This window comes from Carlito syrichta, unplaced genomic scaffold (genome assembly GCF_000164805.1).
Source record: "Carlito syrichta isolate Samal-C Ts95f unplaced genomic scaffold, Tarsius_syrichta-2.0.1 Scaffold313052, whole genome shotgun sequence".
Taxonomy (NCBI): Eukaryota; Metazoa; Chordata; class Mammalia; order Primates; family Tarsiidae; genus Carlito; species Carlito syrichta.
This window is the reverse complement of record NW_007257148.1, coordinates 1,829-25,698: the sequence shown is the minus strand read 5'-3', so window position 1 is coordinate 25,698 and position 23,870 is coordinate 1,829. Positions and strand designations below refer to the sequence as shown.

Below are 23,870 nucleotides of genomic sequence, written 5' to 3'. Positions count from 1 at the left end.
ACTGACAAAGATATTCATTATGACAACAGAAGATTACAGTGATTGTCTTGGAACTTGAAAAAGGTCAATTTCATTAAATTCAGCAAAATAGGATAGACTTGCCGATACTAGAATCTGGAAAACCTACTGAGGTGGGCGTGAGCAAGACAATAAATCCAGCAAATTCTAGAAGAAAACCGAGTCCAGATGATAGCTCATGGAATAAGGAGCCTCATTCAATAGAACAGGTATAGTCAGAGCAGTTGGCACCAGGGAGACCCAAGGCTGAGCCCAAATAAGGGGGAATTCAGGAGCAGAGGATATTTAGAGACTCAGGAAAGTAAACAAAAGGTTGGCATCTGGGACATGTGTTGGAAAGTAGCAAGGACCCAGTTGCAGAAGAGTGAGCAACAGAATTCAGGCTAAGTCAGACAGACCTGCTTTCAATATCTAGCCCTGTTGCCTACTAGTCTCTGGCCTAGAGAAAGCTGTTTAATCATCATGGATCTTAGTTTCTTTATCTGAATGGCATGTCAAGGATTTGGCTTAGCATGTAGCACATACAAATGTATACAAGTTTACTGTTATACATGTGCAGCATAGCATTTTTAAGACTGCTAAAATTGTCCTGTGACAATGGGTACATTAGCAGGTAGAGTATGAAATGAGTTCATAGTTGTAAATCCAGTCTCTATTCGCCATGTTTACCTTGTCTTTCTGAGTAGCACTCCAGTTGCCCCACTAGAAATAGAACTATGCCTAAATCTTAGTCCCCTGTCCTGGGACCTCCTGCTAGTGTTCTCTCCTGGGTGGCTGATAGAAAAACTATAGGAAACCTTGAGCTTGCCATTTTCCTGACAAGCAGCACCAGTGCCTGGAATTCCCTGATGCTGGGCTTACTTGCTGGATTATCTCTTCTTGGATATGTCTTCAAGTTCCTTCTCTTTCTGGTACCTAGTGCGGGTCTATTTCTTGCCTGCTGACCTATTTTCAAAGTCTCAAAATGCTCCCTAATCAAGCATATCTAAGTTAAGATATAGGGCAGAAAGGAGGCAAGGCCACAACCAGACTCTGATGATAAATTTCAGAGTGTTGAACCCATACTCCTCAAAGTCCTTTTGCCTAATTGAACTGTTTGGTCCACAGATAGGAAATTAATGAGCCTATCTTCTCAGAGCTCTAGAGCTATTCAGAGCTTGTAAATGTCAATGTTTACAATTAGGCATTTATTGCTTGAAGGTGTGTGTTATATAGCAACTTTTTATTGAACTGAGTTGATCCTAATGTCCTGAGGACAAGAAGGTACTTCTCAGGAAAGAACTTTATGGATTTCTATGATTTGTTATGTTAACAACGTTAGGGTACACACTCCCAGCGGGGCCTCCAGAATGTTAGGTCAGGCCCACTGGGGTTGTCAATGTCTGGTGTGTGTGCAATCTGATGCCGCATGAAAGATGCAAAGAATTGCACAAAAGTTAGATTAGAAAATACAGTTTATTTAGAAAGTAAATTAGAGAGAGAGAGAAAGAAAGAAGGAAGGAAGGAAAGAAAGGAAGGAAGGAAGGAAGGAAGGAAGGAAGGAAGGAAGGCGATTCACCTCCCCAAGGTAGGGAAGGGGGCTAAAGGCGAGAAACATGGCGAAGGCCATAGCTCAAAGAGCACATGCCCCCTCCAGAGTCTAGTAAGGTAATAGCCACAATGGCCTGGCAATGGCCAAATGGCTGCTTGTGGTTGAGTCCTTGTAAACATTTCCCTTGGGTGGGGGCAGGTCAATAAGTTGGTTAGGTGATGGTCTGCTCCCTGTCATCATGAAGGGGCAGGTAAGTGTAGGTACTGACATCAGGTGACAGACAGCAGGCAGATGGATGGGTTAGTCACATGACTGCTGCCAGGGTGGTGGACTAGATGGGAGGAGACCCTTTTGCAATCCACAGATTCCTTAGCAAAAAGGCAGTCTATTATCATTTCTATGGAGCTGTCCTTGTCTTGCATCTAATGGTGATTTTCGAGGGGGTGGGGTAGGGTGCTGCTTGGCCTGCAGTAGAATGTCTGAACGCTTCCTAAAACCTGCCTATTGAAAACTTATCTATTTCTAACCTGTGCTAGATTCAAAGTGTGTCGGGATAAAGCCTAAGCAAAAATGGCTATGCTGAGGTAAAAAGACTATGATAAATTAAGTTTATTCTAGTTTTCTATAGGTATCTCCTTTCAAACAACAAACAAAACAAATCAATGACTTAACAATAAAAGTAAGAACCATGCAGGGTGCCCGCCAACCTTTTTGTCTGCTCAGAGTTCATTTTTCTTTCTCTAGGAAGCTATATCTAAATTTTTCTTTGGGTCTCCAACCATACCTCCAACTCTGAGCTCATGTGATTAGAGGTGATCCATGTCTTGCCAATCAGCATTTTTCAGTTGCTAGTTATGGTGCTTAGCTCAAGAGTGAAGTTCAACCTCAAGACATTTGCTGGAAATGTTAGAAAAGAGACTTTTTTTTTCTGTTGTGGTCATTATGCTGGTAGAACATAAACCTGGAAGTGCTGCCGGTGGTCATTTTACCAATACGTGGGGAGAGCTTATTTAGAGCCAAGTTGTGTCTAGAGCCACACTACATCCGAACTGTTTAGTCATGTGAGCCAGTTTCAGTTGTATTTCTGTCACTTGCAATCAATAGATTCCTGACTAATTTAGTTAGTTTTCTGAAGTTTTTGGAATCCAAAATGAAACTTAATGCTATTGAATTGAAATTCCTCTAAATTGCTAAAAATACAAATTGCAAATTTGAGGACTGAATCTGGTTTCTGTCTATCATTGAGATAAAAATAATTCTGAGCTAACAACATCATCATATTCCTTCCAACATTAAAAATCACACACTGACTGGGTGTGGTGGCTCATGCCTATAATCCTGGCACTTTGGGAGGCCCAGGAAAAAGGACTGCCTGAGCCCAAGGTTTAGGCAATCATGTGACCAGCCTGGGCAACTTGGCAAGACCTTATCTCTACAATAAATCAAAAAATTAGCCAGGCATGGTGACACATACCTTTAGGTCCAGCTACCTGGAAAGTTGAGGTTGAAGGATCACCTGAGCCCAGCAGGTCCAGGCTGCGGTGGTCATGAGCATGTCACTGCCCTCCAACCAACCTGGGTGACAGAGTGAGACGCCAACTCAGGAAAAAAAAAAATAAAGAAAAAGAAAAAATTCGTACACTAAGTGGGAAAAGAATCTATCAAAGTCTAATTTTTCAGTGGTTACATCTGGGCACTGCATGTAAACACCATAAATTTTCTGAGAATCATGGCTCACCACAGCCTCAACCTTCTGGAACCAAGCAATCCTCTGCTTCAGCCTCCTGAGTAGCTGGAACTACAGGTATGTACCACCATGTCTGAGTAATTTTTTGTAGAGATGCTACATTGCCCAGGCTGCTCTCAAACTCCTGGGCTCAAGCAATCCTCCTACCTCAGCCTCCCAAAGTGCTGGGATTACAAATGTGAGCCACCATTCCCTGCCTAATCAGATTATTTCTAGAGTGCCTTCCAATTCTTTAGTTGTAGAAAAATATGTAGAAAATCAGTCTGATGTGGTTTTTTCCATAGGGTCATTTCAGGGAGAAGATTGAAAGTGAACCATGAACAATAAGAGTAGCAGGATACCGCAGAACATACATAGATTTTGAAGCCAGACAAAGATATATTTTACCTTCTGGCTAAATGACCCTGGGGAATTTACATAACCACTCAGAGTTCTGTTTTGTCATTTCATGAAATGTGGGGATAGTAATACCCACTCCACTGTTAAAGACCAAGTGCAATACTATATGCTAAATCTAATGTACTTGCATATAATTCTAGGTTTTAAGTTCTGTGAAGATGACTTGGTTATAGAAAAAACTTTCAAGTTACCTGTTGTGCTGTTGTGTAAATGATGCCCTCCTTCTAGCCCAGAAAGCCTAGAATAAATCTTCCTGTTGCATGTTTTACACATAAGACACTGTTCTTTCCCTAAGCAGATATATTTTTAAAGCGTTACTGTAGTTTAGATTTGTTTGAGCCAAATAAGTGGCAATTATGGGAAACTGAGATTTCTCAAAGATAGTTTGGTGAAAAAATGCATAAGTCTGCCTCAGGTTGAGAAAACAGTCACTTAAAATGTAGACACAAAAACGATTGGAAAGAAAGTTGAGGTATGTGTAATGCATAGTGTTGAAATGGTAGATACTGTATTGATTTCACTAGTGAGTGGATGTTTTGCTTTTGATATGCTCTATATATTTAAAGGTTTTGTAATATGAATTATAGATGATACCGAGTATTTGCTAAGTCCCAAATAGCTTTTGTTTCTTGCCATTTGATTTTTATTTTTGTTAGCAATTCATGTTTTGATGATGTTACAACCATAAATCTCTCTCGGCAGTGTTCTGTTAGTTTTAGCAAGTAGTAGCCGGGGCTGACCTCCATTTACAGTTGTTGAATGCTAAACAGCGTTGAAAAATGTTAAGTTGTTCAATAACTTGCTAGTTCTCTCAAACTTCTTCTGGGAAGCTGGGAATTAACTATGCCTCCCACTTCCTTTTTCACACTCCAAAGGGAATAAAATAATTCACTATTAGCTTTACAGCAATGGCTTCACATTCCAATTCTTCGATTTGCAATTCAGTCAAGAACTTGTGCACAAGCATTGTACAAATTGATTTAATTCCATCAGTAATTCACACCTAGAAGCATTACCCTGACTTGAGAGTAGGAGTGAAGGGGACCTCTCAGCCCTCCTTGCCACAGGGCCCTGCATGATACCTGGGGCATTAACAGGGCTCATTCATGTTTGTGGGATGAATAAAAAATAACCACTGTAATTCTGTACTATAATGTTTCTGCTCACAAAGCATCCAAATTGATTTAATCCAATGAAGATGGAGAGCAATGCTATGTGTGGGAAAACACAATTCAGGCCTGTTGGTTTTTCTAGTAAGGTGCCTTGATGTGCCTTGCAGGAACAAGACCTACAGGACAGTGTTACTCAGGGACATGGCATTTTTTCTAATTGCAAGACAGTATCAAGATCCTCAGGGATTCACATTCTTTTTCCTGGAGGCTTGAGGTTACTATTTTTTATTCTCCCCAGTCCTTCCTGTTGCTCTAATATGTATCTGTTTTTCTTTTTCTTATTTGGTCTTGTGGTTCTTATCATTTTGCTACTACAAAGATCTGATATATTTAACATTTTGTGAACAAATCCCACATGGACACATTAAAACACATCACTCTGGGTCTCTCTTGAGTCTCTACAAAGTCACACTGATTTGCCATCTTTTCCAGGTGAATTAAAAGCGAATGATCTGCAGAGGATTCTGTGTGCATTATTTCTTTTAGTCTTTACCACAAACCCATGAAACAATTCTGAGGTATTGTTATTTCCATTTCACGAGTGAGGATACAGGGGCTCATAGATGTGAAAGTCCTCTTCACTTAAGGACAGTATCTTGGCTTTTAATCAAAATGGAAGGAAATCTCAGCAGACAGGCAGGGTGAAATGACTGGACAAAATTTAGAACTGGACATATCTTTATGGTTAAATTTCCATTTAGGATGCAAGAGGTCTCCTCATGAATATGTTAGAATGTATTTTATGTTACAATCTTATAAATATCTCTGAGTTACTCCAGGGTCTTCTTTAATGATTTTTATGTAATTAAATCTTTTAATGACTGCCTCCCTACTCCTTTTTTTTCTATATTGCCACTTACTTTCTAAAGTATTTAGGTACCAGCTCAGATGTTATCCTCAGAAAAGCCTTCTGGGATGACTCTAGACCCTCCAATTACTCTCTGGCCCAATGTCCTATTTTGTTTCCTTCATAATTTAATTGCTATCAAAATCATGTTTTTTAAATTTGTTTGTATCATTAACTGGAATGGGAGCTGCTTGAGAGAATAGTTTTTATTTGTCTTATTTACTTTTCCATCTTTGGTCCTTAGATTAGTGCTTGGATGAATTACTGAAGATTCTTCAAGATGCATACTGAGGTAAATGGCAAGACTCTAATCCTTAAATACTGAGGGACTGTGGCAAGGGCAGGCACTGGTGGGACTCAGTCACAGACAGATGAGTGACACCACTTCCTTTCTTTGCCAGTTGTGGGGTTGTTTTTCTAGCTAAGAAAACAGAAGGTGGGTATACGAAGAGAATCCCCTAAACCCAGAATTATCTTTTGGAGGGTGTGTTCCTTGTAGTACACTTGGAATTTGTTCCTTGGATCAAATGGTCAACCAAAGTTTTTATCTGGAAGTTTTAAGAAGGTTGCATCATGATTTGTGGAAGAAATATCCCAATTTGTGGTAAATAGGTGATTGGGTCTTCCACCATGACATTGCACCTGCTCACCTCGGTCTGAGTGTTTAGTAGTTTTTGACCAAAACCAAACCTGCATGACTCCTGTGCCCATCCTCCCTATTCACCCAATCTTGCCCCAAGTGCCTCTTTTTTTGTTTCCCAGGATGAAAAAAGTCCTTAAAAGGAAATACTTTGCTGATGTGTAAGAGGTGAAACAAAAAACGGCAGAAGTACTAAAAGGTATGAAAACTGATGAGTTAAAAAACTGTTTTGAGCAGTGGAAAAAGCTTTTCGTTAGCTGTATTTCATCAAACAAAGAGTACTTAGAAGATGACTTAATATTAAACATGTAAGAAAAAATATACAATTTTTATAAATAAACTCCATTTTATTGGGGTTTCTTAGCTAACACGGCTTTTCCTAACAAGTCCAAGTCCCAGTATGAAAAAACCTTTACCTTGGTCCCTATAGGCATTACTGGGTGGTATGAAGGCAAAATAGCCTCAGGAGGTATTCATGACTCCTGGAATACTGAATCAACTCTAACTAAGCATGAGGATTTTTGTTTCAATGTAGGATATGTATAGATTGCTTTGAAAATACCTAATTCCTGATCCCTGCAAATGACTATACTAATTATTCAGATAAAACCTTAATTTTCACCAGGCACAATTTAATTTCATCTTCAAACACATCTAGAGACATGTAATATTATTTTCATTTTTCAGATGAGGAAACTGAAGCTTAAAGGGAGCCCAAAGTGCAAGTATATCAGAGGAGGGATGCAAATCCAGATTGACTTTTCTCAAATTTGATACTATCTTACTGGTAGAGATCTGACATTCCATTCTGCTGTGGCCTATAACCTTTAAGGAAATTATGTTTATTTGCCATAAATGAATGTCTGTAGCCTTAGGTTGGGCCTAAGGGACGTTGGCAGAAACTTGGTATAGAAGTTAACAAATAAATCAAATTGAAATATCATATCGAAGTCCTGAAAAAGAGGTCTTAAACAAATTTTTGAAAAGGGCTAATCTTTTTTTAATTTTTAATTCTAAAGATGAGGGGTACAATTCAGGGTTAAGTATTCATTATACAGGTACCCTTGATGAGATGTGCCCTCTCCTTCCCTGGCAGAATCCCACAAAAAGGTCTAATCTTAATTGATTTGAATTATATATGTACTTTGGAAACAGACAGACTTGGGTTCAAAACCCAGAAGTTATTGAATGCTATGTAACCTTCAATAAGTTTCTTATTCCTTTCGGATATAATAGGAATTTCAGTGTTTATCTCACACGATTTATATAGGGAGAGTAGCTGATTCAGTGTCCAACATTTAGAATGGGGTACCAAATATGATTTCCTTAAGTACTATGGTTGGGAATTGTTTGGTCGTGAAGTTTTCTATTTTCCCCAATTTTTTGTTCTTCTAGTTATATCAAAATTTTCTTTCTATTCTTTTCATTTCTTACCTCAAGTACAGTTTAAGGATCTTAATTCACTTTCTAATTTGTACATCATTGCTCTGGAAAATCTTTTGGCCTTTCTAGCAGCTGATAAATTCTATTTTTTTCCTTTGTTGAATCCTCCCAGACCTCCTCTCTGACCATAGTCTTTGTTTTAAAGACTTACATTATACCTCTGTTAACCATTCATGAACTCATGCCACAGCTTCTTCTGACATTAGGCTTAAAAAGCCCTTTCCAAACCATACTTAGAAATTGAGGCACAGTACTTTGAGGGAACATTCTTCTTGAAGGAGTGGTATCAGTCCTTGACAAATGTTATTATCTTAAAATATTTGGATGGCTTTTGAGTCATTTTTGAATGGTCATTGTCTAGAAACATTTGTGGTAAGAAGTGAAAATGAAAACATGACTTAGCTCAGTCATGGCCTATATCAACAACAAAAACAAGGGCCATTGACTTGATTGGAGCACATGAATCTGAAAGTGAAACTCTTCGGATAAAAACAGCCCAGTTGGCTGGGCGTGGAGGCTCAAGTCTATAATTCCAGAACTTTGGAAGCTGAGGTGAGAGGATTGCCTGAGACTAGGGATTCAGGACCAGTCTGGGCAACTGGGTGAGGCCTTGTCTCTATGGTGGTGTGTGCTTGTAGTTCCATCTACTTGGAAGGCTGAAGTGGAAGGATTGCCTGAGCTCAGCAGGTTGAGGCTGCCGTGATGGTGAGCATGCCACTGCACTCCAGCCTGGGTGACAGAGTGAGACTCCAACACACACAAAACAAAACAAAACAAAACAAAACAAAACAAAACAAAACAAAACAAAACAAAACAAAATAAAACAAAAAAACCCAGCCAGGTCTATCAGTCCAAGCAAGGCAAAAAACTGCCTCTAATGTGAGAGAGTACTGTTGAGGAAGTAACATGTAAATTGTCTATAATATCTCTCTTAGAAAAGTATCAATTTGCTTACACTTGACAGGTTACATTTAACGAACTTGTCCACAATTTTTGTTCTGTTTTTAAGATAAAAAAAAGCTAGCTAGCTGGCATATGTTTCAGGATATATGTGAGAATTTATAATCAAGTTTCTCTTCTTTTTTACAAGCGCCAGTTTTTTGTAACTTTTTAAAATTTTTAAATTTTTTATTTTTATAAATGCCTGTTCTTAAAAGCTTCTGGGCTTACAGGCCATTTTTGTATTGCCCAAATCATTCTTAACTTACCAGGACAAAAGGCTGCCACGAGTGCTGGAATCCACGCACTACAATCCTTCTGACACCATGCTGCCTAAAGACTGATCACCCAGTCATCTCTCTTTGCATTTTTGTCTTAGGTGCTATTGTGGTATGAAGTTGGTTACAGAACTAAAAAGTACTTCTGGCTAGGCGTGGTGGCTCATGCCTATAATCCTAGCACTTGTGAAGGCCAAGGTGGGAGGATCACAGATTATTTGAGCCCAGGAGTTTGAGACCAGCCTGGACAATATAACAAGACCTTGTCTCTACAAAAAATTTAAAAAATTAACTGGACATGGTGGCATGAGCCTATAGTTTTGTAGTTTCAGTTATTTGGAAGGCTGAGGCAGAAGGAACACCTGAGCCCAGGAGATTGAGGCTCTAGTGAGCTGTGATTCTGTCACTGCACTCTGGCATGGGCAACACAGTAGGACCTTGACTCAAAAAAAAAAAAAAGTACCTCTGATCTTCCTTTATTGGTGGTGAAATAACACTATTATCTTCATTGTACAGATGAGGAAACTGAAACTCATAGATGCTGGGTACATTACTCAAGAGATGTTGAGTCACACCGTTACTAAGTCAGTCGCACTGTTAGTGAGACTGTGAGAAATAGTCATACTGTTAGTAAGCTGCAAACTAACTCCACTCAGGGTGGCCAGCTGTTCCAGTTTGCTCAGGATCGAGGTGCTTCCTGGGTTGCAGGAAAATTGGGATAGTCGTAGGCAAATCGTGTTGGTTGATAACCCTAGATGTCTGGTTCTAAAGTGCTTCAATTTTTGCTTCCGACTCTAAAATATTTAGCTGTTTTGAAAATCTTTTGCCTCTTGTATCCTCCTGTAATCCTGCAACCCATTCACTTCCCTACCCTCTTCAACTAGTTGAATCAGCAGACTGTGCTTAGTATTGCCTTTACTGTGAGACTCTCACTACAAATTGCCGCTTACTTACTCTTTTCTGGACCACAGGAAATCGAAAGACTGACAACTCTGTGGTTTTCTGGGCCTCTAACCCTATTGGATTTCCAACCAGAAAATTGTTATTCTTCCTCGTTGGTGATAACTATGTTGAAAACTCAACAATTCCCATGATTTCAAAGATGACAAGGTCTATAAAGAGGACAAAAGCTAAAGACCTCTGGGCATTTAAATCCTTTCATCCATATACTCTGTAATGATGGTTCCTGTTAACCGTCAAATCATCTGTCAGGGATGCCTCAGCAGTTCTTGGCAACTTCTCACAGCGGAGGCACATCCTGATGGTGGAGGCTCCTGGTACCTGCCCTGCTCTTAGTGGCCTTGCTCTTCTTAGCAAGGATCCTCCCTTTGAACTCCTCCCTTTAGTTGATCCTACTGTCTGTGATAGCATTGAGAAATAGCAATTGCTTCTAGTAGCTTCTTTGGCTGATGGCAATAATAGTAGCTTTTCTAAGGTTTTGCTGGGTCTTTTGCTTTTTCAGAAATGTAGCTGATAACTGAGGTCGATATTTAGTTTTGTCTTCTTCTTCTTCTCCTTTTTCTTCTCCTCCTCCTCCTTCTTTTTTGTGTCAGGTTTCTCACTCTGTTGCCCAGGCTGGAGTGCACAGTGGCACAATCACAGCCACTGTGCCTTGACCTCTTGGGCTCAGGCAATCCTTCCACCTCAGCCTTCTGAGTACCTGGGACTATGGGGTGGGCATCACCATGCTTGGCTAGTTTTTAATTTTTTTTATTTTAGTAGAGATGAGGTTTTGCTATGTTGCCCAGGCTGGTCTTGAATTCCTGGGCTCAAGCAATTCTCCTATCTCGGCCTCCCAAAGTACTGGGTTTACAGGTATGAGCCACTGCACTCAGTCTTATTAGGTTCTTATTAGATCCTGTATTGACAAACCATGGTGCTTTACCATGCTGTATAACAGTGTTTTTCAAGTGGCAAGTTCTTAATCATTAGTGGGTCATAAATCAATGTAATGGGTCATACCAGACATTTTGAAAAATAAATTTCAAAAGACTAACCTATAATAGAATAGAAAACTAGGAATGCATTGTATACAGTAGGGATTAGTATCATTTCATACAAATTTCATTTCATTATTATATGTGTGTGGACATGCATATATGTACATATATATGTGCGTATTTATAAAAATGTGTTCCTTACTGACTTAGATTACACATATTAAAAAGCTTCCAGAAAGGTATCTGTAGAAGGACATTCAGTTACACTGTGAGTTAAAGTAGCAAAACTTGGCAAGTGACCTAAATGTTCATTAGGAGGGGATCTTAAGCTCCAGGCATACCATATTGACACTTATTATTGTATCTTTCCAGAGCTTATCACTCATACCTAGTACATAATAGATCAGCAATAAATATTTGTTAATTGGTATTGTTGCTGAGAGAATGAATAGATTCTAGAGCATCTCATAATAGAATTTAATGTAGTTATTATTATTATTATTTTATAAATATGTGGGGTACGATTCAGTGTTAGATATACAAATGTCCATTATGCAGGTACCCTTGTTGATGAGGTGTGCCCTGCCCTCCCCTGGCAGTTTCTCACTACTGCCAATCCCTTTCTTACATTATTACGATAGTTGTTCCAGGTCTGCTTATGAGTGAGAACATGTAATACTCAGTTATTTGTTTCTGTGATAGACCACTAAGTATTATAGACTCTAAGTTCATCCAAGTTGCTGTGAAGTTCATAATTTTTCCTTCTTTATGGCTGTGTAATATTCCAACGTGTATATGTGCCACATTTTAAAAATCTAGTCCTCTTTCAATGGGCAGCATGGTTGGTTTTATGTTTTTGTTATTGTGAATAATGCTGCAATAAACATGTGTATGCAGGTATCTTTTTCACAGAGTTATTTGAGTTCCTACAGGTATATTCCCAGTTAGGAGGATTGTGGGGTTGTATGGGAGGTCGATTTTTAGATCTTTTAGGAATCGCTACACTATTTTCCACAGATGCTATACTAATTTGCACTCCCATCAACAGTGTAGAAGTGTTCCCTTTTCCCCACATCCTTTCCAGCATCTGTTGTTTTTTGAGTTATTGATGATGGCCATCCTGACTCGAGTTAGGTGGTATCTCAGCATGATTTTAATTTGCATTTCTTTGATGATTAGTGAGGCTGAGCATTTTTTCATGTATCTGTTGGCTGCCCATATGTCTTTTTTTGAGAAGTGTCTATTCATATTTTTTGCCCAATTTGTAATGGGGCTGTTTGTTTTTTTATTTTTGGCCTATTTGAGTTCTTTGTAGATCCTAGATGTTAGGTCTTTGTCAGATACAGTTGGCAGATATTTTTTCCCAGTGTGTGTGTTGTCTCCCTGCTCTCTCAATGGTTTCTTTGTCTTTGCATAAACTTGTCGGTTTGATGAGGTCCCACTTGTCTATCTTATCTCCTATGGCCTGGGCACTTGGGGTTTAATCAGGAATTGGTTGCCAGTTCCAATTTCCATAAGGGTGTCTCCTGCATTTTCTAAGGTTCTTATAGTTTGAGGTTTTTCATTTAGATCTTTGATCCATTTAGAGTTGATTTTTGTGTATGGTGATAGTTAGGGGTCCTGTTTCAATCTTCTGCATGTGGTCAGCCAGTTTTCCCAGCACCATTTACTGAACAGGTTCTCCTCTCCCCAGTGGTTGATGGTAGAGGCTTTGTCAAAATGAATTGGTTGAGAAATTGAGCTTTTGCTTCTGGAATTTCTATCTTGTTCCATTGGTCTATGCACCTGTTCTTGTACCAATACCAGGCTGTTTTGATTACTGTAGCTTTATAATAAAGCTGAACGTCTAGGAGCATAATACCTCCCACTTTGTTTTATTTTGCTGAGATTTTTTTATGTTTATTCATGGTTGTTTATGTTTTCATATGAATTTCTGTATTGTTGTTTCCAGGTCTAAGAAGATTGCTGCTGGTAATTTAATGGGTATTGTGTTGAATCTGTAGATTGCCTTGGGTAGGATGGACATCTAAATAGTGTTGATTCTTCCAGTCTATGAGCATGGAATATTTTTCCATTTGTTTGTGTCATCTTTGATTTCTTTGAGCAGTGTTTTGTAGTTTTCATTGCAAAGTTCCTTGACTTCTTTGGTTAGGAAGATGCCAAGGCATTTCATTTTTTCGCAGCTACTGTGAATGGGATTGTGTTTTTTATTTGGGTTTGTGTTTGTTTATTTTTGGTGTATAGGAATGCGACTGATTTTTGCACATTTATTTTATATCTTGAGACTTTGCCAAAGTCCTTTATCAGTGCAAGGAGGTTTTTGACAGATTCTCTTGAGTTTTTGAGGTATAGATTCATGTCATCTGCAAAGAGAGATAACTTAACTTCCTCTTTTCCTATTTGGATACCCCTGATCTCCTTCTCTTGTCTAATTGCTCTCGCTAGGACTTCCAATACTATGTTGAACAGGAGGGGTGAGAATGGGCATCCTTGTCTTGTTCCAGTTTTCAGGGGAAATGGCTCCAATTTTGGTCTATTTATCAGTATGTTGGCTGTGGGTTTCTCATAGATGGCTCATACTATTTTGAGGTATGTTCCATTTATGCATTCAAGGGTTTTTATCAAGAAGGGGTGCTGGATTTTATCAAAAGCCTTTTCCATGTCTAATGATAGCATCATGTGGTTTTTGTCTTTACATCTGTTGATGGACTTACTTACAATTATAGTCTTGTGGATGTTGAACCACCCCTGCATCCAGGGTATGAAACCTACTTGGTCATGGTGGAGGATTTTTGAGATGTGTTACTGGATCCCTTTTGTTAGAATCTTGTTGAGAATTTTAGCATCTATGTTCATCAAGGATATTGTCCTGTAATTCTTTTTCTTTGCTGGATCTTTACCTGGTTTGGGTATCAATGTGATGTTAGCTTCATAAAATGATTTGAGAAGAGTTCCATCTTTCTCGATTGCTTGAAATACTTTCAATAGGACAGGTATCAGCTCCTCCTTGTATGTATGTTTTGTAGAATTCTACTGGAAAGCCATCTGGTCCAGAGTTTTTTTTTTTTGTGTAGATAATTTTCTTATGACATAGTTGATTTTCTGGGTTTTTATTGGTCTACTTTGGGTCTCGATTTCTTCTTGTTTCAACCTTGGGATGTTGTGTGATATAAGAAAGTCCTCCGTTTCATTTAGATTTTTGAGTTTTTTCTACACAGGTGTACATAGTAATCTCTGATAATCTTTTGTATTTCTTTGAGGTCAGTTGTGACTTCATCTTTTGCATTTCTGATTGTGTTTATTTGGACTTTTTCTCACTTTTTCTTGGTCAGTGTAGTTAGGGATCCATCAGTCTTGTATATCCTTTTAAAAAACCAGCTTTTGGTTTCATTGATTTTTTTTTTTTTAACTGTACTCAGCTTTATTAAAGATACTTTTCATAAACAATCATGGTATTTCAGGCAGGACATGGGCAGACAATCTTTAACAGCATACAACAACTTTCAAATTCTCTTAAAACTAGAAGGGAAAGGTGTTTTCCCCACATCAGTCCAGCTTTGGAGACATTCTATTAGTGACATATGCCCCTTTCCCCCAAAACAACAATGAAGTGTTCTGTGTGCTAACAACATAGCTCAAAAAAAAAAAATTCTGCATTTTTATAAAACTTGATAAAAAATAGTATTTCAAACTGTACAGTCACCAAAAGTACACAGTTATCAAAAATGCACACACTTCACTTGGCATCTCCAGCACCTTCAGCTTTCTGTTCCTGGTCTGTTTTGGTATCTCCATTTTCTGCAGGGTTATCCCCCTCCTTGCCAGCATCGGCTTTTCCCTTTTTCCCTTTGAGTACCTTCTCTCCCTTCTTAGCTGGGGCCTTCTTAGTCTTGGGCTCTGGCTTTGGAGGAGCAGGTTTAGCAGACAACCTTGCAGATCTTCTCTGGGGTTCGTCCGTCACCTTGGCTTTATCTCCTTTAGCATCCCCCTCAGCCTTTCTCTTGGGCATGGTGGTGATGGCAGCGGAATTAAGGTGTTGGACGCAGGGATGGAGCGGCATGCGGGCTTTGGTCGGTCTGGGGGTCGTTCTTGCCTCTTCTTCTTCACACTGCTCTCATTAATTTTTTTTGTATTATATTTTTGTCTTCTATGTCCCAAATTTGGGCTTTTATTATGGTGGTCTGGATTCTTCTGCTGAAGTTAGAGTTTGGGTGTCTTGCTTTTCCAGCTTCCTTAGGTGATTTGTCAGACTGTTAACTTGTGATCTTTCCATTTTCTTCATGTGTGTTTGTAGAGATACGAATTCCCCTCTTGGGACTGCTTTCATGGCATCCCAGAGATTCTGGTAAGATGTTTCTTCATTTTCATTTGTTTCCAGGTATCTTTAAACTCTGTTTTGATTTCCGTGTTGACCCATGAATCATTTAGCATCACAGTGTTTGTATCTATGTCTTTGTGGATTTTGGGGGAACTTTGTTGGTGTTGATATTTATTTTTATTCCATTGTGGTCTGAGAAGGTGTTTATGCTTGATTTATGGCTGAGGATGTGGTTGATCTTAGAGTGCATTTCATGTGGTGATGAGTAGAGTCTGTGGTTGTTGGGTGGAGTGTTCTATAGGTATCAATTAAGTCCATTTGGTCAAGCATTACGTTAAGTTCCAGATCTCCTTGTTGACTTTTAGTCTTGATGATCTGTTTAGGATTGTTAGTGGGGTGTTTCAGTCCCCAGCTATGACAGTCTTAGAGTCAATGTCTTTTTTAGTTTACCTAGTAAACTTTATGAAAGTTGGTGCCTCTATGTTGGGTGCATATGTGTTTAGGATGGATATTTCTTGTTGATGGATTGAACCTTTTATCATTATATAGTGACCTTCCATATCTTTTTAAGTTTTTGATAGCTTAAATGTTATTTTGTCTGATATTAAGATTGTGACTTCTGCTTTCTTTTGTGTTCCATTCACCTGAAATTTTGTTTCCCTTCCTCTTATCTTGAGTCTGTGAGTGTCCTTTCTGGTAAGATGAGTCTCTTGGAGACAATGTATTGTAGCCTTATGATATTTTATCCATTTTGCCATTCTATGTCTTCTAATGCATTTAGTCCATTTGCATTCAGGCTCATTATTGAGATGAGAGAGTTAAACCCTGTCATGGGGTTCTTATAGAGTTTGTTGCTGCTATTTGTTTGTTGTCTTTCTTTTGATTTTTGGATTGATTCATGTGTGTTTGCAATCTTTTTCTTACATTCTTGTGATGGGTGTTGTCATTCTTTTTTCCTTTCTTCTGTGTTTAATACTTTCTTAAGTGTTTCTTGTAGAGCTCATCTGGAGGCAGCGTAAACTCTTAGGGACTGAATGTCTGGGAAGGATTTTAATTCTTCATCACTGATGAAACTTAGCTTAGCTGGGTAGGTAATTCTTGGTTGAAATTGTTTATCTTTGAGAACTTTGAAGATTGGGCTCCAAGCTCTCCTAGCCTGAAGTGTTTCTGTAGACAAGTCTGCTGCTATTCTAATTGGTCTTCCCTCGTAGGTAGTCTGACCTTTCTCTTTTTCTGCCTATAGGATTTTTTCTTTTATATCTACTTTTTTGTAGGAGAATTACTATATGTCTAGGAGTTGGTCTTTTCATTTGTTGTCTTGCAGGTGTTCTCTGAATCTCTTGTGTTTGAATGGTTGTGTCCCTGATGAGATGAAGAAAGTTTTCTTGGATAATTTCATGGAGTGTTTGTTCCGGGGTGTCTCTGTCTCTCTGACTCAGGAATTCCAACTAATCTGAGGTTTATCCTCTTGAGATAATCTCTCATCTTGGAGGTTTTGTTCTGTCTTTTAAATTTTCTTTTCTATGTTTTTAACAGTTTGAATTAATTCCATATTTTGATCCTCAGGCTCTGATATTCTTTCTTCTGCTTAGTTAATTTGCTTTCCATGCTTATCAGTTTGTTTTTTTAAATTTCATTCACTGTATTCTTTATTGTTGTTATCTCAGTTATTAACTCCTTCATTCTTTCCTTTTGTCTCTCTCCATTTCTGTTTATCCTCTCTATTAGTATCTTGATATGTGGGTATGTGGTTTGGGATCAGTCATTCTGGGGACTCTTCATTGTTTGAGTTCTGGAGTCTGTATTCTTAGTGACTGATGTCCCAGAGGTCTGTGTGAGACTCATATTCTTCCTTTGGTTTTTCTTCATTTGTGTAGGTTTTCCTCCCTCCTCCCCCCTACCTTTTAAAAAACTCTTCTTTAATTCTGTTGTTCAGTGATGGGAGGATAGCTTCTATTTCTGTTTGCTCAATCTCCTATTCTTCCTTATGTAGATCGTCTGGTTTTGTTCAATTCTGAGGCTGTACTGGGGGTGGGACCTGTACTTTTTACAGTGTTGAGATTTAATTAAGGGGGAGCTGTGAATCAGAAGCTATCTGCAAATCCCAGTAACTGCTGACAGGTGTGTGGGCCCCCTGGAACCCACTTCCCACTGTCTTACAATCTGTCCATGGAGTGGGGGGTGTCTGTTTGCCCCCTGAAAGCACAATGAGATAAGAAATAAAATAATGGAAAAAGGAAAGAGGATGACAAAAGGGAGGTGTAGAGAGAGAAGAAGAAGAGGGAAAACAGGCATACCAATTAACAAATAAACAGAGAGACAAAGACAGAAAAACAAGAAAGACAAAAACAGACAGGCTGTCATACAAACAAATAAACAACTCCCCCCCGTTGGTGTACTCTCCCTCAAAAATACCCATACATAAACAGAACATCTAAAAAAATTTAAAATAATAGAAACAAAGCAAGTACAAAAATGTAAACAAAAACAGAAAGGAAGAGAGAAGAAAAAAAAGCTAAAACTGAGACAAAAAACAAACAAGAAAAACAAATTGCTCTCTGGTCATTTCTGTGACTGCAGGTTCCTTTCAGGCCTCTGCCTCAGGGAGCAGCTCTGGTCTCCAGCCCCTCCCCTCTACTCTCAGTGCAGGCTGATAGGGTTGCTCTCAGCATGGGTCAGATGCCCCACAGACTACTGTGGGAGGAGGATGGATCAGATCCAAACTCACCCTACTTGCTGCTGCTGCTGTCAAGTCTCTTACTCAGATCTGACATGCCTGTGTCTTTTCCAGCATGGGAGAGGGGTGTCTGTCTCTCCTAGTCTGATGAGAAGATAGTCTCTGGGTCCCAAGAGGGAGGCTGGGCAGAGTTGGGTGAGGCAATGCAAGTCTCTGCCAAATCCTGGGACTGAGAAGATTGCATCTGTCAGTGTCTTGTCACCAGCATTGGAGCTTTATTCCAGATTTCCCCAACCTGCCATCTTCATGGATCCTCCTGCTTGTGCCTGGTCTGCTACTGGAGGTGATGGTATGGGCCGGGTGCCAGGTGGTGAGGGGTGGCTGTTTTCTGTTACCTTCTCTCAAGAGAGTCCTGAAAATAGCAGACAATCCTGTGTAACCAGGTCTCCAATCTCAGGATGGTGGTGGGTTGCAGTCACCTTCAGAGGAAAGCCCTGGGTACATAAACCTGGGTCTCCCCTCAGACAGACTTTCACTCACTTCTGGCACATGCCCACTCATGCAGAGAGTCTTTATGGACACTTGTGAGACTTTTACAGTCTGACCTATTCCATTGCCATCTTGCCAGGAAGTGCCTATTATTATTTTTTGAGAAGGGGTCTCATTCTGTTGCCCAGGCTGGAGTGCAGTGGCATGACCATGGCTCACTGCAGGCTTGACATTATGGGCTTAGGCAATCCTCTGTCTCAGCCACCCAAGTAGCTGGGACTACAGGTATGCACCACCACATCTGGCTAATTTTTTGTTTTTTTTGTAGTGATGAGGTCTTACCATGTTACCTAGGCTGGTCTCCAACTTCTGGGCTCAAGCAATCCTCCTACCTTGGCCTCCAAGTGCTGGGGTGATGGGCGTGAACCATTGTGCCCAACCTTATTGCAGTTATTGAAAATATATTTTCAATAACTGTAAATATGTGAAAAATGTTCTTAACATGTTAAGAGAAAATGTATGCTAGGTAGGGATACATGTAGTTGTGTGCATGCATGTATGTGAAAGATTGGAAGGAAAAACGACAAAATGTTAACTATTGCTATTTCTGATTAGAAAGATTATGGGCAACTTAAACATTTTTCATTATTCTTATTTTTTTCCTACACTAAGCAAGTCTTAGTTTTATAATTAAAAATTATTTTCTTCCTTTGAAGTTGCTTTACATAAATAAACTTATTCATAACCACACAGTATCCTAGACTTAACTGCCTCACTGGGCCTTTCTTGGAACCTCATGGTAAGAAAAAAATTCCACGAGTTACCCTTGTTACAAGGGAATTTCCACACACTCTACACAGGGATCTCTTAAGGGTATATTCATTTACTCAACAAAAATGCATTAAACTCCTTTGTGAAAGTCATTTAGCTGGGTTCAAGGGATTCAGAGATGAATGGAGCATGGTCTGTCTCTTCTAGGAGTGCATAGTCTGCTGGGGAAGAAAATAAGCAAATAAATAATTCTCATACTATGTAATCAGTGCTAAAGTAAAGATATGACTTCTTTTGAGAAGTGTCTATGCATATCTTTTGCCCACTTTTTAATACGGCTGTTTACTTTTATCCTTTTGGCACGTTTTAGTTCCTTGTAGATCCTGGATGTTAGGTCTTTGTCAGATATACAGCTGGCAAATTGTTTTTCCCATTCTGTGGGCTGTGTCCCTGCTGTCTTGATGGTTTCTTTTGGTTTGCAGAAGCTTTTGTTTGGTGAGGTCTCACTTGTCAATCTTACCTATTATGGCATGGGCTATTGGGGTTTTGATCAGGAATTGGTTGCCTATAACCAGAGGAACAATAGCAAAAACATGGAACCAACCATGCTGCCTATTGAAAGTGGACTGGATAAAAAAATGTTGTACGTATACACAATGGAATATTATGTAGCTATAAAGAAGGACAAAATTGTGAACTTTGCAGTATCTTGGATGGAGTCTATCATACTCAGTGATCTATCACAGAAACAAAGAACTGAGTACCACATGTTCTCATTCATAAGTGAACCCCGAACATTTATCATAATACCACATGAAAGAGATTGGCAGTAGCGGTGAGGCAGGGTAGCTAGCACAGGTCAGACACAGATAAATTTCCCATAGGTAGGTTTTAGGACGTGTTCAGGCATTTTTAAAATTGCGTTTTACTTCAGGCCAAGCTGGCAGCCTACTCCACCCCCTCAGCAAATGAAAAGAAAACTTCATCAGATGTAAGGCTAAGACTGCCCAACCTTTCAATCCATGATTTAGCATAATAATCACTAAGAGACTTTTAGGTTCCCTGTGGAAGGTGGAAGGTCAAAGACCATCCCTTAACTAACCAAAGCCATAGAAACGATAAGACTACCGTCTAGCTCAGGGACTTGTGAACTGGAATTGTCTGACAGGTCTCCTGCAAAAGACAATGTTGTACCACTCCTTCCCTTCTCTCCTCCATCAGGAACCCAGAGACATTAGTCTCTAGAATGAGGGTCCCCTAAGCTCTGCCCTCTTTAGCATATTAATAGTTGTGAAGGTATGTCCAGCCTATTGTAAAGAGCAAAGGCCTGGTTTCTTTCCCCCACTCCAGCTCTAGCATGTCACCCTGTCTTTTCCCTCTTCTTTCTCTAATATACTTTGTTTGACAACTTTGCTGTTGTCTCTAAAATTCATTTTAAAATAGCCAAAGAATCCACATGTTTTGCAGCTGCAACCCACCTGGCAACAGTGGGACACTGCCAGGGGAGGGGGAAGGGAAGGGGAGCACATAATATTCATAAGGAAACTTGATCCTAAACCTGGTGAAGTGGGGACCAATGGGAGGTCCAAACTTCACCTGTAAGATGGCCATTTATATACCTAACCCTGAATTGTACCCCACATCTTAGGAAAACAAAGATATGACACTGAGTTGTGGGGCATGAATTCCGATCTCAACACTCTATGTTCTCAGTATCTTAAACCTGAATAATTTAGGGATTTGGAAAACAATCTGAATTTCTCTTTCCATGTTTCCTTGTTTGTCTAAGGCCTGGGGGAAGCCTTGCAAATCAAGTCACAGCAGAAAAGGTGATCATCCCATAGTCTTTCAAGTGGAGATGTTAATTAGACACAATATAATGGGGTGGTTAAGAAGATGGGTTCTGACTTCAGCATGTAAGATGATACAGTTCACTGCTCTGTGACCTACACAAATCATTCAGTTTATCTGAGAATCATTCTTCATATCTGTGTAATAGGATAATGTTATTAGTCCTTTAGTGTGTTGGGATGAAAGCATTTAACTTGGTCCTTGACACACAGTATGGCTCATTATATGAGAGTAATAGTTGTTTTTCTGGGTTCCGACAATTCTAATTGTTGTCAGGGCATAGGAAGGTAAGTAGATGTTTTTCTTCTGAGCGTTTACTGTGCTAATACAGGCACCAAAAAAGTTCAAATTTCTTATAAATTACTTTACTTTTTAATAGAGCTTATGAATTTTGTCTGAGAGTTTGCATAGACTAGTAGATTGAGAATTGAGAAAAATCATAAATGCGAAACTGACAACTGTGAAAAATCTCATATATATTTTATTTTAAGCAAGTCTCTAAAGATTTTGGGAGAAACTGACTATGATTGCTTACTTGCTGGATGGAGGCCACTGACACGCAGCCATTTAGAGAAAGAAGGGACCATAATGTCACCAGTCCATTTTTTTGTTTGCTTCTCTTGGAAGATTTCATCTTCTGTTACACTTCTACAGTTCTCAAAGTTTGTTTCTTCATAGCTCTGATCTGGGAAGATGAATGTTTGTATGCCTCCAAGCAAACAAACAAAACAAAACAACTCTGTACAATAATAATTTGCCAACAGGCTGGGTGCATTGGCTCCTACCTGTGATCTCAGCATTTTGGGAGGCTGAGGAGGGAGGATTGCTTGAGCCCAGGAGTTAGAGATCAGCCTGAGCAGCATACTGAGAACTTGTCACCACAAAAAAATAAAGAAAATTAGCCAGGTGTGGTGGCAAGTGCCTATAGTCCTAGCTGAAAGGGCATAGCATGGAGTCAATATACCCAATGAGCAGTCATTTTAACATTGCTTAGCTTTGTCATGTTTTTCTAACAGTTCACTTTAATTTACTCTCTAATTTTAGCCAAGGATAGAACTGGTTTCTCAAAGGTAGCTTTTGATAATTGTTTTACAGCTCATTCCCCAACTTGTTTTGTACTAATTAGCTTTTCTATTTCAAGCATTTGCCTCCACCTATAAGACCCAAGTTAACCTAATTAGCCTTTTGTGACCTTTATGACACAGACCCCATCACCATGACAGTAATCATGTAACTAACCTACCCATCTGCCTGCTGTCCCTCACCTGACGTCAGTACCTGTGCTTACCTGCCCTCTGTGATGATGTGGAGCAGACTACCAGCCAATCACCTTAATAACCTGCCCCCATCGAAGGGAAAGTTTAAAAGGATTCAAATTCAAGTAGTCATTTCCTAAGCCATGGTCTGGCCATAGGTTCTTTGAGCTATGGCCATCATGTTTCCTAGACTTCTGTGCAATTCTTTGTATTTTTCACACTGTACTGGATCACACACACCTTCATCGGGACTAACTTAACATTTTGGAGGCCTCACTGAGGTATATTTTAACTGAACATTTTTGAAGGCCCCAGCAAGATTTTTAACCTAACACTAGCTACTTGGGAAGCTGAGGTGGAAGGATAACTTGAGACCAGGAGTTAGAGGCTGCAGTGAGCCTTTATTGGTCCACTGCACTCTAGCCTGGGTGACTGAGTGAGACTCTGGCGAAGAAAAAAAAAAAAATATATATATATATAATTACTGGCAATTTTGTACTTTGTATTAAAAATTTTACTCAACTTCCAGGTGACAGGGCAACCTAGTCTGTGAAAACCTCTGCCGTGGGAACTGCAGTGGGTCTCTGACTCTCGCCCCGGGGGCTACGGACCCCAACATCGCAGCCTGCTCTTCATACGGAGCTTGGCTGTTGCCACCCCTGGGGCATTGCAGTGGTCTGGACAGCCACTGAAGTGCAGACGCCGCCACCGCAGCCGCCACAGCCACCACCACCGCTGCCAGCAGCACATTGCACCACCCGGGCCGGAGGCGATCCACAACTTCAGGCCTTGAAGCCCCTTCAGGGAAGATCTGCTGGGATCGCTGCCACCTCTCCTGCGACCGAGACGTCCTGCCCACGTAAGTCTCCTGCCGACTGCCCTGAGGCAGGCAGCCATCTTGCCATCTTCAGCCTCTGCCATCCCTGTCCGGCCCCACCCCCTCTGGGGCAAGCAACTGAGATAGCACCACTTGCTGACGATTCAAGGTAACAACACTGAAATGGGAGAAACAAGCTTGATAAAGACATAGGCCAGAGTGTTGAACAGAGGGTGATCTGAACTGTCCTTCACAGCAGACCAGGGGAAACTGACCCTAACTGCAAACTAATTTACCAGCTTGAAAAGAAAACTAGAAATCAGACCTGAAAAGACATTGGACTTAAACGAAATGTCTCAGAGTGTGCTTCATTGATTCTGTTAGTTTAATGACTTAATTCTATTCCTACTGTATTGTTCCTTTTTTCTCTTTTCCTCTTCCTTTTCTTCTCTCTGTAAACCATATCTTTGTATAGAGGAACAGCACACTAATAAGGCGATTGTATAGCTGGTATGTTAGCATCACTATATGTTTTATTTTTGTCTGTATGAGAGATGGTTTGTCTGTAGCTGTGGTCTATTGTTTTTATCTGTTTCAGTATAGGGCTCTCTCTCTATTTGTTGGCACACTCGTTTGTTTCCCCCCTTACTCCTCTATCTCTCCACCCCCCTCTTCAACCCACTGTCTGCTCCCTTCTCTCCCCTCTGCTAACCACATTTTATTTCAGGGAGTAAACC

The 23,870-nt window shown here is 39.8% G+C and overlaps 1 pseudogene across 1 annotated transcript; it reads right to left on the bottom strand.

Annotated features, from left to right (window-relative positions):
* Positions 1-14,465: 14,465 nt before the first annotated feature.
* LOC103272648 lies at positions 14,466-15,062 on the bottom strand (annotated as a pseudogene). The gene has a single exon (XR_002482659.1). The product of XR_002482659.1 is annotated as a non-histone chromosomal protein HMG-17 pseudogene (transcript).
* Between the last annotated feature and the right edge of the window lie 8,808 nt (positions 15,063-23,870).